The sequence below is a fragment of the Miniopterus natalensis genome, chromosome 9 (genome assembly GCF_054644295.1).
Source record: "Miniopterus natalensis isolate mMinNat1 chromosome 9, mMinNat1.hap1, whole genome shotgun sequence".
NCBI classification, from domain to species: Eukaryota; Metazoa; Chordata; class Mammalia; order Chiroptera; family Miniopteridae; genus Miniopterus; species Miniopterus natalensis.
The window spans coordinates 18,547,177-18,561,067 of record NC_142089.1 but is presented as its reverse complement, the minus strand read 5'-3'; the positions used below and the strand labels follow the sequence as shown (position 1 = coordinate 18,561,067).

The following is a 13,891-nucleotide window of genomic DNA, read 5'->3' as shown; positions in this document are numbered from 1 at the left end:
GCAATTAATGTCCCTCCCCCAACCTCAGCCCATCCCACAGACATTAAAAAATGAGAATTGCCCAGTCCCGGTGGCCACAAAGCAAATGGGAGGGAACAGGACCCAAAACTGTCGGGACACTATGATTACAAGGATGCAAAAATAAAAACCTGCGTCAGAAAAAGCCAGCAGCAGGGAACCACGCCCAGAGGGAGGCTGGGCGTGCTGGGAAGCAGCTGGAGCTGGTCAGACTTTTTGTCTTTGTTTCTCTGATTTCCAGGTTCTCTGTAATATTGTTCGGCTGCTTTTCCATTGAAAACAATAAATTTATTCTTTAAAAAATGAAAGAGGAAGGAAGGAAGGAAGGAAGGAAGGAAGGAAGGAAGGAAGGAAGGAAGGAAGGAAGGAAGGAAGGAAGGAAGGAAGGAAGGAAGGAAGGGGGGGAAGGAAGGAAGGAAGGAAGGAAGGAAGGAAGGAAGGAAGGAAGGAAGGAAGGAAGGAAGGAAGGAAGGAAGGAAGGAAGGGGGGGAAAGGAAGGAAGGGGGGAGGGGGAGGAACAGCTGGAGGGTCTGGAGGCGAGGCAGAGCAGGGAGAGGTCAAGGTCAGCTAACGATGGGCACTCACTTGACAGCTACATGCCAGGCCCTGCGCAGCCCCCATCCTCCAGGTACACATGACCTGGGTAAGGGATAGCAAATGTCAGTGAGGGCTGCCTGACAGAGGTGAACAGTCAACCTACACTTTGGAGCTGGTTAGGATTCCACCAGGTGGGGAAAGAGGAGTGTCTCTACCCCCTTTCCTGCCTTGGTCCAGGTCCCCTTCAGCTACTGCAAGGGTCTCCTCACAGGTTTCCCCACCTCTACCCACACCCCCCATTCCATTCTCCTACAATAGTCATTCTCATGTTTCTAAAATATAAGTCTGATCACAACCCCCTCCTCAGAACCTTCCACGCTCCCTGCTTCCCTGCACACAGGGTCCGGACTCCTTAGCCCTTACTCAGCCCCCGCTGGCCTCTTTGGCCTCCCTGGTTATTCGGCCTTACTCGGAGAGTTCCCTCAGTGCTCCACTTCCCTCCTCACTTTCTCACCTTCAGCCAGGCTGCCTCCTCCCCCTGGAGCCCTCTGCCCTCCTCATTTCACTGGTTAACTACAACTTATTCTTTGGGCCTCAGCTTATAGGCTGTTTCTTCTTGAAAGCCTTCTGGAACCCTCTACCTCCACCCCCCAGGCTGTGTTGGGTGCCCCTCCACTCTGCTCCCTTTGTGGCCTGCATTTCCATCATCAGACATTTGTCACTCCGTTGTCTGCCTGTTTTCCTATCCATTTCTGCTGCTGGGCATGTTCTCTGCTAGGGCAGAACCACAGCTGAGTCATTTACCTTTCGAGCCCCACACAGTACCTGATAAATGTTTGAATGAATGAATTGTCTAGGTGGAGGAACTGCACGCGGCATGGTCTGGGTAGAGGAAAGTCCCTTCTCCCTCCTCTGGGTACCTTCCATTCATCCTGGCACCATGTTGTCCCCTGTGTTATACTGCTTCCTATTTCCTATATCTGAGCCCTGTCTCCCTAATTGATCTGAGACGGCATTGTAAGCTATAAAGACTAGCAGACCCAAAAGGATGTTAACTGCTAATAACCACAGAAAGTGGCTCTGCTTCCCTAGTGAAAATTAAATGAGCTTCACCTGTTAAAATAGCAAAAAGAAATAAGAAAATGATAACACCCAGTGCTGGTGAGCCTATGATGAAATTGGCACTCCCATTACTGCTGGGAGTGTAAATTGCAACAATCATTTTTGAAGGCAATCTGGCAATATTGTGTCATAAACTCTAAAAATTTTCGGACATGCTGGCCTAGCAATCCCATTCCTGGTCATCTATCCCTAGAAAATAGCCCAAATATAGACAAAGTTTTAGGCACAAAGCTGTTTGCTTCAGTGGTTTCTTACAACAGCAAAAACGAGGGGGATGGTTCTGTAAATCATGTTCAACAGTGACACAAGTCTACAGTCATTATTAACAGACAGTGTTTACTGGCACTGTAATGATTTATCTAATACTTATATCAAATGTAAAAGGAACTGAGGTACAGAGAAATTAGGTAACTTGCCCGAAGTCAAGCAGTCCATGTCTGATTTGAACCTAGAAATTGGGCTCCAGAGCCCACACTTTCCACCCTGACACTGGATCTGTTAGAAAGGATTAAAACCACCCTTCAGTAATTCAGAAAATACCTGCGATACATTAGTCAGGAGTGGGGGGAGGGAAGTTTTAAAAAATTATGTTTAGAATGATGACATCTATATAAAAATTAGGTGCAGGGAGAAAAGAGGGGAAGGAAACACAAACATGCTAATAACGGTGGTGTTTCAGGCCACTCTGATTTTTCTATAGGGTGGTTACGTGACTTTTATTTAAGGACTATTTTTAATAAAACTAAAGGTTCAGCAAGCTTTGGCCAAGCAAAGACACCCCAAGCCACCCACAGCCCCGTGAGGATTCTGGCCTCATGCCCTGCAGGTTTACCCAGGAGGAGAGAGGGGCTTGCTCGAAGTCCCACTGTGAGCCTCATACCCAGCCCAGACCCCAGCCATGGGCTCCCCCTCCTATCTGGAGGCTTTAGGGGACAGGACCAGGCCAAACAAAAGAAAGCCTACCCAGGCCACTCACTCTCCTGCTTAAATCCCATTTGTGTTCCCATCACTTTGAGGTACAGTTCAAACTCCCCAGCATGGCACCCAGGGGCCTTTGCCATGGAGGCCCTGCTAGCCACATGCATCCCACAGGTACCTCCCTCTCTCCAGCCTCACTACCTGCAGATTTCAAAACTAGTTGCTCTCTTGTGCCACTGTGGCTTTGCACAGGCTGTGCCCTTTCACCTGGGGGTCATCACCAAGCTGAAACCCTACAGGTTTCCATCAACTATTAAGTCAGCTCGGTGTCACTGCCTTGGGAAAACTTTCCTGATCACTGGCCCCTCCAAGGCTACATTTGCAGCTTTTCCCCTGACTTCCCACAGCTGCCTGGCTTCCCCCACTAAAGCACTGATCCCATTGTCCTAGAATTGCCTGGTTACTTGTCTGCCCAGTCCCCACAGAGATGGAAGCCCTCCAAGGGGAGCTTGGGTCTGGTTCTGGGTTACAACCCCAAGCCCTGACTCAGCCCCACAGCTCACCAGGCTCTTCCTATAAAGTCACTTTCTCACCTCTTCCCCCGCAGGAATGGGGTCACTCTATCATACACACCCACTGCCACCTGCATTCTCCCTATCCCACCTTTGTTTCACACCTCTAAATACTCCAGTCCTGACACACAAAGATGGAGCCACCACTGTAGGCCCAGAATCAAGTCCTGGCCACATAGTAGGTACTCAAGTGTCTAGTTCACACTAGATGCCTAATACATGTTCACTGAGAGAATCAATGAGAGGAGGGTGTCTGTCCACGATGGCCTGGAAGACCGAGAAGTTTGCCAGGAGAGTGAGAGGGTGTAGAGAGAACCTTCTGAGCAGAGGGGAAGTGTGTGCAAAGGCATGGAAAACTGCTAGCCTGTAAGGATGCAAAGGGTTTTCAAACATGCTCCCTGCCGCAGAGAGGCAGCAAGCTACTGCTGGGGGCGTGGCTGGGCTAGGGGGTGGGGTATTCCTGGGAAGATGAGCCCATCTGAATGAAGAGTTCATGAAGGGGGGACTTACTGATGGGGGGAAGGGGAGATGTCAGATGCCAGGGATGGGCAGGCCAGGTGGAAAGAACTGCATGTGCAAAGGCCCAGAGGCAGGAAAGCACAGAATCACGTTTGGTCTACTGTAAGTACAGTGTAGAAATTCACAGAGGAAGGAGGGAAAGTTGGCCGGGGCAGTTCACAAAGGACCAGAGTTCCAGGCTAAGGTGCTTGGATGAAAGGCGGGGGTGGGGTGGGGGGAGAACAGGACATGGGAGGTCCCTGAGCAGAAGGCCGTGACCAAGGTTTTCAGTGGAGAGGTCATTATGGGGCCAGAGGGATGGCCTGAAAAGGACGAGCAGGAGAGGGTCTAAGAAAGACAAGTTGAGGTTTCCCATCTTCCCAACGCCTTGACACCCCTGTGTGCTCCAAGCTTTCCTCCCATGACCCCTCTGCCCTCCATGTGCCCTACTCCATGCAGCCCAGAGCCCTGAGCCCCAGCTGCTGCACCCCACCCCACCCCCAAGACCCAGGCCAGCCTCAGAAGCTTGCTCCTGGGAACTTCCTGTGAGGAACAGGCTCCCAAGGGTCCTGGATCCAATTAGGCTGGGTTTCCGCAGCCCCGCGGGATTGGGAAGGGCTGTTTCCATTGAGGCGGTGGGGTTAACGAGCAGGAGGGGATTGCTCTCTGTGCCCTTGTCAGTGGGAGCGGGGATGATATACCCCCCTGGGCTCCCCATCCCACTGCCAGCCACCCAGAGCCATCTAGAACAGTGACCCTCTCTGGGAGCCTCATTGCCCTCACCTAGGAAATGGGCCTGACACTCCTCTCAAGGCTGAGAGGGAATATATTCTGCAGGCTTTGAACACATGCCCTTCTCTACTTCCATTGCCCCCGGGGATCCCCAGCTCCCATCCCCACAGGGAACTGCTCTGCCTCCAGAAAATGACAATAACAAAACAACAACAGTAATAGTTACTGAGCACGTCTTCCATGTCAGGTGCTATTAGATGTTCTATAAGCATTTCTCACTCAGCCTCCTAACGACCCTGTGAAGTAGATGCTGTGAACATTTCGAAATATAACACATGTTCAGAAAGATGCTCAGAACATAAATGAACAGCATACTGACTTGTTATAAAAGCGCACATCCAGGGTACCCAAGAAGCCCCCACCCCCTTGCAGTCCCCTTGCTTGCATCCCCCAAAGTCTCTACCCTCCTGGCTTCTGGTGGTAATCTTTTCCTGTTTGGGGGCAGAAATAAGGCTCAGAGAAGTATGTAACCTGCCTAAGGCCAGGCAGCGGGTGAGGGCCAAGGGAGCTGGAACCCTCCACCCTGGGCTGGCTGTGTGACCTTTAGCAAGTCCACTTCCTTTTTGGACCTTTGTTCCTTCCCTTAAAAAACAGATTCAGCTAAGTCACAGCCTTAGTTCCTGGACCCTCTGAGGGGCAGTGTGGCAACTGACAGGTCAACAGTACAGATTCTGGGACAAGACAGTGTAGGGGGAAGCCCAAGAGATTGTTACCCAACTAGGGATGCTAATGGTATCTCCGCAGTGTTGTTGTGAAGATCAAATGAGTTACTATGTATAAAGTCTTTAGAAGAATGCCTGGTACACAATAAGGACTCCCGTCTACTGCTGTTTTGTTATTAGGTTCTCTAACGCATGAGGAGCCGCACTCCAAAGACCCACTGGGAAGGGGCTGGGAAGGGCTGAAATCCCACCATGCAGTGCTGTTACCTGGGCTTGGGGGGGAGGGAATGAGGCAGTGCTGGAGCCTCTCAGGACCCAAAGGGGTTGCTCTGCTGATGTGGAGAGCCAAGTCTGGGATTCACTCAAAGCAGGATAGCCAGCTGCTGAACCCCAGCTGTGGCCTGGCCCCCAGGAACTTTCTAGACAGGTCCTGTGGTTGTAGGTAGGGAACCCCTGGCAGATGGTCAGAGCCTGTTCTCAAGCTGTATCTCCAGACCCCCAGGGGCAGGTAGCCTGTGGATCAGGTCAGACAGGGCTCAGGCCTGAGTGGAGGCGTTAAGAGTGGGCCCTGAGCAGCAGGGCAAGGCAGCAAAGGGAGTGCCTGGGCACACAGGGAGGGGTAAAGAGGCCAGAGAAGACCTACTCCAGGCCCTGCCCACCTCCTCGTCTCTTATACCCTCACCCAGGTATTGTCTAGGAGCTACCACCTTCTCCATGTTCCTTGATTTCCCACCTCAGGGCCTTTGCTCAGATTGCTCCCTCTGCCTCTATGCCCTCACCTGGAAAACTTCTGGCCACAGTTCAGGTATCACTTCTTCCCAGAAGCATCTCTCCCCTGCATACACCATGACTGTCACTCTGTCACTCACTATAGTAAATCCACAAGTACGAAGCTATAGGGAAGCCCCCTATCTGAGAAAAGTAGTTCTTTCCCAGCATTTACCAAAATATATAATCACTTCATCATTTGTGTGCTCTTTTGTATAATGTCTGTCTCCCCCACCAGGACAGGAACTATGTCAATTTTCCTCACCTCTGTCCCCAGCATCCAGCACATGGCCTGGTATATAGTAAATGCTCAAGAAATACTGCTGAATGAAGGTGGGAGATGAAAACGAGCTGCCTGCTCCACCACTGCAAGCAGATCCAGGCAGGGCGTGGGCACACGTGTGAATTCACGGGGGACAATGTGCACAGCCCAGCATGGGAGGCTACATCCTCATGGCGTAAATGAATGGGCATGCAAGATGCACCTACATGTAAAAACACACATGTATACAAGTATGCCTGAGTGCAGTTGATAAACTTGGCATGTACCATGCATGTGAAAGTACATGAGGAGGGGCTGCCATGCAGCTGTTTGTCATTTCCTGGGAGGGTGCACACAGGTATTTGCACATGTATGTGATCCTGCAGGTGGCAGGAGTGTATGCATGTGTTCCCATGTGACATATGTATCATGTGTGTGGATGCACGCTCCAGCAGACATGCCTCCTGAACTCCTGGCTCCTGTGGGCCCAGTCGGGGCACTTCTGAAACAGCAGGGGAGCACCCCACATTGGCAAAGGAGGGTAAGGTCAAAGGTGGTAGATGATGGCTGATAATGTGAATATATAAGAATGTATGTTTTTCAGTGTATCTAGGGGTGCCCACCCCAACCCCAGAACCTGAAATGGCTAGACTGTCCCCTCAAAGAGCATGAAGCCTTTGCCCAAAGCTCAGAGAAGGACCTAGATGGTGGGGAGCCCCCACCAAGGAAATGCTGTAGCTACACAAACGAGGCAGGGACAAGGCAGGACACTTTAGGCCCCAGACACCTGGGTCTTCCCCCTACACCTTACCCATTAAAGACACCACTCAGTCCCCTCCCCAAATCCTACCCAAACTCCAAAGCTACCCCAGTCCCAGGTCCCAGGAAGCCATCCCCACAGCCCCCAACCCACTTCCACCATGCCTACTTCCTCAATCCCACCCAAGTGCCAGGCGAGGCGCTGGGCTCTCGTGCACCCCTGTGCATCAGGAATGTTACACCACTGTGGAGGTGAGGAGGCCGGTGCTGCAGAAGGAGCTTCTCCAAAGAGGAACTGTCCCTGCCTTTGAACCCTAGGCACATACTGTGGCAGCCTGTTGGCACCTGGGGAGCAGAAAGCCCACCAGGCAAAGCATCTCGATGTGAGTGTCCTTGGACAAGGCCCACTCCTCTTCCTTCCCACTTCAGTCTCCACAATGGACAAAATGAAGCTCAACTGGATAATCTATGAGGTCTACCTCTCTCTAGTTAGTGCATGACTTTAGATCTCAGATCGTTCTCCCGAGAATGGGGGAAATAATCAATACAGACCTTCTTGGGGCTACATGGAGAAGTAACTGTCTTCTTTCCCTAAGTACATTAAGCTGCCCAATACCCTGAAACAAGTGCCTAGCATGGTGCAACACAGATAGGAGGAGTCCAGGATGCATTCTTTGTACACACCACTCACTCATTCATTCATTCATTCATTCATTCATTCATTCATTCATTCATTCATTCAACACCATGCACCAAAGCCCTGCCTTCAAGGAGCTCACAACCCAGTGGGGAGAAAGAGGCTACTGAAGTCACAAAAAGACAAGGACAAAAGCACTGGGAAACCATGACACTCACACCACTTCACACTTTGTAAAGAAAATCTTTCCAGCAATGACAACTGTCTGACAAGGGGAGCATGGGGGACATGGTGAGGAAAGAGTCCCCTCTGAGCTAGCAGAGGTCAGAGGCCCTTTTGTCAAGGACATGGGAAAGGAATTCCAGCTCTGTGCAGGGGCTGATGAAGCTGGGCTTCTCTTCAACAACTGTGGGTTTCTAAGGAGGCGCCCCAGAGAGCTGGGTTCAAATCCTATAGCACCCTTGACAAGCTCTGTAGACTTTGGCAAGTTTCCTAATCTCTCTGTCTCAATTTACCTGTAAAATGAGGGTAACAACAATGAGGATTAAATCCACTAACATTTCTAAAGCCTTTTATAACATGGCCTGACACGCAGTGAGAGTAAGGCAGTGAGAGTCCCCTTCTGTAAGATTCTAAATCCCAGATCAGATCATGTGAACACTCCAAGTGTCAAAGTTTCTGAGGGCGGAAAGCTTCTCAATGCTAAGATTCTGAGATTGGAAGAGACTGGGATTCTTAAATCTCGTGATTTAATCATCTCATTATTTCCTAACAACAGCCTGGGGCCTCCCAGGGGAGGAGAGGACACAGCTCGGTGTCACTTCGGTGTCGCTTCATCTCCCAGGTGCTGCCAAGGCAGCCGCAACACCTGGGCTCACCTCCACGAAAGCCCCAGTCACACACGCTGGAACCACCTGCCCACCCGCCTGCATGGGGTTTAAGCATATTCCAGTGATGCAGACAGACAAGAAATGCAGATAAACAAATAAGTGAGAATGACTTGGATACTGGTAAGAGCCACAAGAAAAAATAAAAAGGGGCTGACATGATGGAGAATGACAGTGGGAAGCTATTACAGAGCAGGTGGTCAGGGAAGCCCCTCTGAGAAGGTGACGTTGGAGTCCAAACCTGTGAAACAAGAAGGTACCAGCCATTTAAACATTTAGGTGGGGAATGTGCAAAGGCCCTACCAACAGGCTTTGTAAATTCAAGGTACAAAAAGAAGCCAGTGCGCCTGGAAATGGTGAGACTGGGGGTAGGGGTGGGGAGGGGAGGGGTGCAGGGGAGCTGAAGTTGAGGGGTGGCAGGCCCAGACCTGAAGGGTCTTGTAGGCCTGTAGGCCCTTGTAGAACTTTGGATTTTTGTTCTAAATGCTTAGGAAACATTAGAAAAGTTTCAGCAATGGAATGACAAGGCAGAGCAGGGCTTTCAAGGTCCCCAGGTGATTTGGCTCATTCTGAAAACACCATGATAGTTTTCAAAATCAAGGTAGAGCCTAGGCCTGTAATCAACAATCCTTATAGTTCAGTTGGTGTATAATGAGCTCCTACTACATCCCTGGCCAGATCTGGGAGACATTGCAGACACTCTTATCACTCCCAACAACCCATGAGAGTTTCACAGAGAATCCCCACTTTTAAGATCAAGAAACTGAGGCTCAGAGAGGGGAAAAATGTTGCCAAAGTCACCTAAACCATGCACCAGACTGTGCAAGCTGTAAAGTTCAGTACACAAATGGGACTTGGTCCCAGGACCAGATCCACCGTCGAGATGGTCTATGGCACTCCTTTAGTATTTGTAAGTCTCCTCTTCTCCTAGAGACCTTCCCTGGGGACTCACGTAGACACCCATGAATACTGCCCTGGTGAGTGCTATACACACCTGCAATCTCACACCCTTTTCCCCGTTGGCTTTCCTTAGAGCCCCAGAGACTGCACTTGTATCTCACATGGCTGTCCACCTGGGCTAGGTGTACCGGGGATTGGACAGCTGGATGGATGGATGGACCAATGGACACACAATGGGTGGACTAATGAAATGACTAACCAATAAAGTAATGAATAAATGAAAGAACAAAGATTAAAATGAAAGAATAAAGGATCTAGCAGACCAATAAATGAATAAATTAATGGATGGGAGATGAAAGAAGGAAGGAAGCAACTCTTACTTTAAGGAGAGGCAGGGCAGAGAAGTACCTACCCAGGGAAGGGCTGGAGCCAGGCTAACTTCAGAACCGGTTCACACCACACCCACACACCCGCTTCCTCTCCACCTGGGGCCATTTGCCTCCATTCCCCAAATAGCCTATTCCTCAGCCCCTGGGACAGACCCATGTCTCTCAGTGTTGGCCATTATAGTGCCCATCAGCACAACCAACAATCACAGCTCTCCTGAGCCCAGTGGAGCCTGGCGGTGGGTAGAGTGGTTTACTCTCTCTCTGAGTGTCCCAGAGAGGAAGGGAAACAGGAGACCAGGGCTCTAGTACTATCTGGGCCCCGAATCACTGGGTTACTTCAACCCAGCGGCTTCTCAGGGCCTTTTCAGCTCTGATAGTCTGTAGGGGGTGGGCCTCTAGATTTTTACACAGTCACTGGGTCAGCAGAAGTTGAGAGATCAAAATCTAGAAGGTGAGAAAGAGTCCTCTCCACGAGCACCAAAGTCCACCTAGGAAAAGACCCCCAGACAAGGAGCCTGGAAGCTTCAGTTTAAGCCTTCCTCTGCCACTGCTCAACCTCCCCAAGTCTCAGTTTTCTGAATTTTAAGATGGTGTTAAGTATCCTCACCTTGGCAATTTCACCCCAACAGAGTTCCTGCAGAGTCTGATGTGATAACAACCATGCACTACACCGTATAAACTGTAAAGTTCCATTCACTCCAATAATAAGGATTACTACTGGCGGGGGGCGGGGGGCAGTGAAGGGAGACATGCTGTCACATTCTAGTCTAGTTCTTACAAAATGACCCTCTCAGGGGTCAGGGCCAGAGAACAGTGGAGCCTAGGTCCCTGATTTAGATATCCTCACTGGCAATGTGACTTTGGGCAAGTAACTTCCCCCTCTCTGGACTTTAGTTTCATCTGAAAAATGCCTGGCTTGGTACCTCTGGCCCAGGCATGCCAAGTTCTATAGCCCTGAACTCCAAAACCCACCTTCAACTCCTGACTCTGCCCTCAGGGAGCTCACACTGCCCTGTGGAGCCAGGACACAGACCAGGAATAAGACTAGAGGTATCTCCTCTAGGAGATGCTAGGACAAAGGCCAGAAGGGCTCAAGGTCCTCCCAAGAAGATACTTTCCCAAGAGAGGAAAATCCAGGCCCAACGAGCCCTGGTGCCTTGAACAGCGCCAGCCACCCAAGACCTGGCCTTCAGATCCCCTCTGTAGTTTGCAAAGCCAGCAGGCCCTGATCAGTCCAGTGAGATACCTCAGGAACTTCACTGCCTCCAAAAGATGAGCCTCCAGGGTGCTGGAAGGAGTGGCAAAAAGGGATAGGAGCCACCACGGGCGAAAGGCTCAGATGACCCCCACTAGCAAACCAGAGCAGGCCCCCTCCACCAGACAACCTCTCAGACAGAACCCACTGGGGCTGCCGGCTTGCACCCAGCCAAGAGCCTACCCCCCTGGGGTCATTCACCACCAGATGCCACCTCCTGCAGCAGGAGGCCTACCAGGTTGGGGAAGGGGCTCTCCAACTGCCAACCAAGCACACTTGCCAGAGGGCTCCCGGAGCCACCCAGCACCCAGGGCAGGATTCCCAACTACAAGGGAGGCCCCCAGCAGTCATGGAGACAGGCCCACTGCCCACAAACACTGCTGGAGGATAGGGTGCTGGAGAGCAGGTTTATTTCCTCAAGCCAGGAGTCTCAGTGGTAAACTCTGGGCCAACCCTGGGCCCACTCTGAGCCCCTTACAATTATAGTTCTTTACAATACAATTTTTATACAGCCTCTTCCAAAAGACGTTTCCTGGTCCCCCCAAATCCCCATCCCCAACCTCCCACATGCCTCCTGCAGCTCTGAGAAAACAGACAGTTAACTTTTTCCCAAAATTCCTGCAAAGGTGACTGTCGGAGAGAAATGGACCCCAAGATCCTTTTGCGGCATTTCACTGCCTTCAAAAAGAGAAAGAGAGAGGAGAGAGAGAGAGAAGGAAGGAGGGAGAGGGAGAGGGAGGGAGAGGGAGAGAGAGAGAGAGAGGGAGAGAGAGAGAAGAAGGGAGGGAGGGAGAGAGAGAGAGAGAAGGAGAGAGAGAGGGAGAGAGAGAGGGAGAGAGGGAGAGAGAGAGAGAGAGGAGAGCTTTAAAAAAAAAGAAAAGAAAACTTTCGGAGTTAACTTTAAATTCCCAGCCCTACCCCCCAAATCGCCCAGCGGCTTCCTTTTTTTTTTTCTTTAAAGTGCAATTGCATTGTGTCTCACCTCCCCGAAAGGCTAGCGGCTCTCGCCAAAGAAAAGGGGGAAAAAAGCCAACCCTTCGGGTGCCCCCTCTGCTTCCAGCCGCCTCTCCCACATTCTCAGACAGTTTTATTAAAATTTTCAGACAAAAGAAAAACAAAAATGGCAGCCTGGCTTATTTTTAAAACAGGACAGGGACGCCATATTCTGCAGATCTGCAAAAAAAGGGAGAAATCCGGCACTGGCCGCTCCACCCGGCCGGCTGCAAAGTGCGCGAACCGCGCCGTTTGCAATCCGTTTATTTGCATTAAGTCCCATGAATCATTGTTTACCGGAGAATTGCAGCAGGTTTGAATAGCCCGGCTTAAGAAAACACACACACACGGGCACACACACACGCACGCACACTCGGAGCAGACCCAGACACGCCGCCGGGGACACTTCGTACCCCGCGCGCCGCCGCCGCTCCGGGCCCGGCCGCGGGCGCAGGCGGCCCCCGGCCCTCGGAGCGCCCGGCCCGCGCTGACAGCGCCCGCGCCCGGGCCCGCACCCCCGCCCGCAACTCCGCGCAACTTTCCCGCGGGCGGGCGCTCGGGCGGGCACCCGCCGCCGCCGAGCCCGCTCCCCCCGCACCCCGGGCCCGCACGGACCTGGCTGTGCTGGCGGTGGCTCCGGCACGCGGCCGCAGCCCCGCGCCCGGCGGCCCGAGCAGGGCCGGGCTGGGGCTCCGGCTCCGGGCTCCGGCTCGGTGCGGAGCCGCGCGCAAACCTTCCGGGTCGCCTGCTGTTCACTTCTGGGTTCTGCAAGCGCCGAGGCGGCGGCGGCGGCGGCGGCGGCGGGAGGCTGGGTCTGCAGCGCCGCGCGGCCCCCCGTGTTCTCGGCGAGCCCCCGCGCCAGGCGCCCGGCTCCGGGGGGGCCGCGTCGGGCCCCCACCTCTCCGGCTGCGCAGCCCGTCCGGCCCCGGGGGCTCCCGCGAGTGGGCAGCGCCGGGCGCGGGCGACGGCGCGCGAAGGGAGGGGGCCGGGCAGGGGGCGGGGGCGGGCCGCGCGCTGGGGGCCCCGCTCGGGCCCCGGGGCCTCGTCTGGCTCTCGCCGCCACCGCCGCCTCGCAAAGTTGCGCGGCTCCCACCGTCCGCGCCGCGCTGGAGGCAGAGCCACAAAGGAACTCCTCGCCCCCCTCCGCCCGCCCGAGCTGCGCGGGGAGGGCACCGGCGCCCGGCCCTAGGCCAGCCCCTTCCCCAGCGCGGGGGCTCCCGGGGCCCCGGCGGCCGCGGCCATTGTCCCGCCCTGGCTGGGCCGCCGCCTCGCCGCCCCCTCCCCAGCGATGGGGACCTGGGCCTGGCGAACCATGGCCCTGATCAGGGCGACCCCGCGCGGATGCAGGCTGCCCTGGGGGTCTCCTTCGCGGGCGCAGGCAGAAGGAGACCCTAAGAATGGGCCCCCACACCTGAGAGCCAACGATCGTGCTCAAAATCCAGGCTGAGGTGGTTTTGTTTTTTTTAAACGAAGACATGGGGATGGGGGTCAGAAGTTTGGACAGGCCAAGCCACCCCTTCCTCTGTAGGCTCCGGCCCTCCCTGGCTCTAGGCCGGAGCCCCCAAAGGGTGGGGCCGCCTGAGGCTGTCAGCGGCTCTTCTCGCAGAATGTATCAGAGGTGGCAACGGCTGTCCCCAGCGCCAGACCTCTGAGCCATCTGTGTGTGACTCCTCCTCCTGCCTCACCCTCCCCAGCCAATCAGTCACCAAGTCCTCCGGATTCGGCCTCCCAGGCTGTGTCAGCTTCCAAACTTCACTTCTACCTGAGGTGGCCAATCCCTGGGTCGTTTCACCCAGCTCAGACTTCTGTGACACTCACTGCCACCCAGCCTCTAGGCCACGATGAATCAAGGCTGGCCCTGCCCTCAGGGAGCACCCAGTCCCCTGGGAGAGGTACACACACAATAACCTGCCACCTTTTGC

General features: G+C 53.5%; 1 protein-coding gene across 3 annotated transcripts in view; it reads right to left on the bottom strand.

Annotated features, from left to right (window-relative positions):
- The window catches only part of ZNF362 (zinc finger protein 362), a 35,564-nt gene extending 22,080 nt beyond the window's left edge, over window positions 1-13,484 (bottom strand). Inside the window, exon 1 of one of the 3 annotated variants that reach the window (XM_087820289.1) lies at window positions 13,381-13,484. The gene's annotated coding sequence lies outside the window, so the exon portion shown is untranslated. Of the gene's footprint in view, window positions 1-603; window positions 905-12,584; window positions 12,781-13,380 lie in introns of those variants that run through there. The other 2 variants (XM_087820290.1, XM_087820288.1) reach the window with 2 other exon arrangements.
- Window positions 13,485-13,891: the final 407 nt, after the last annotated feature.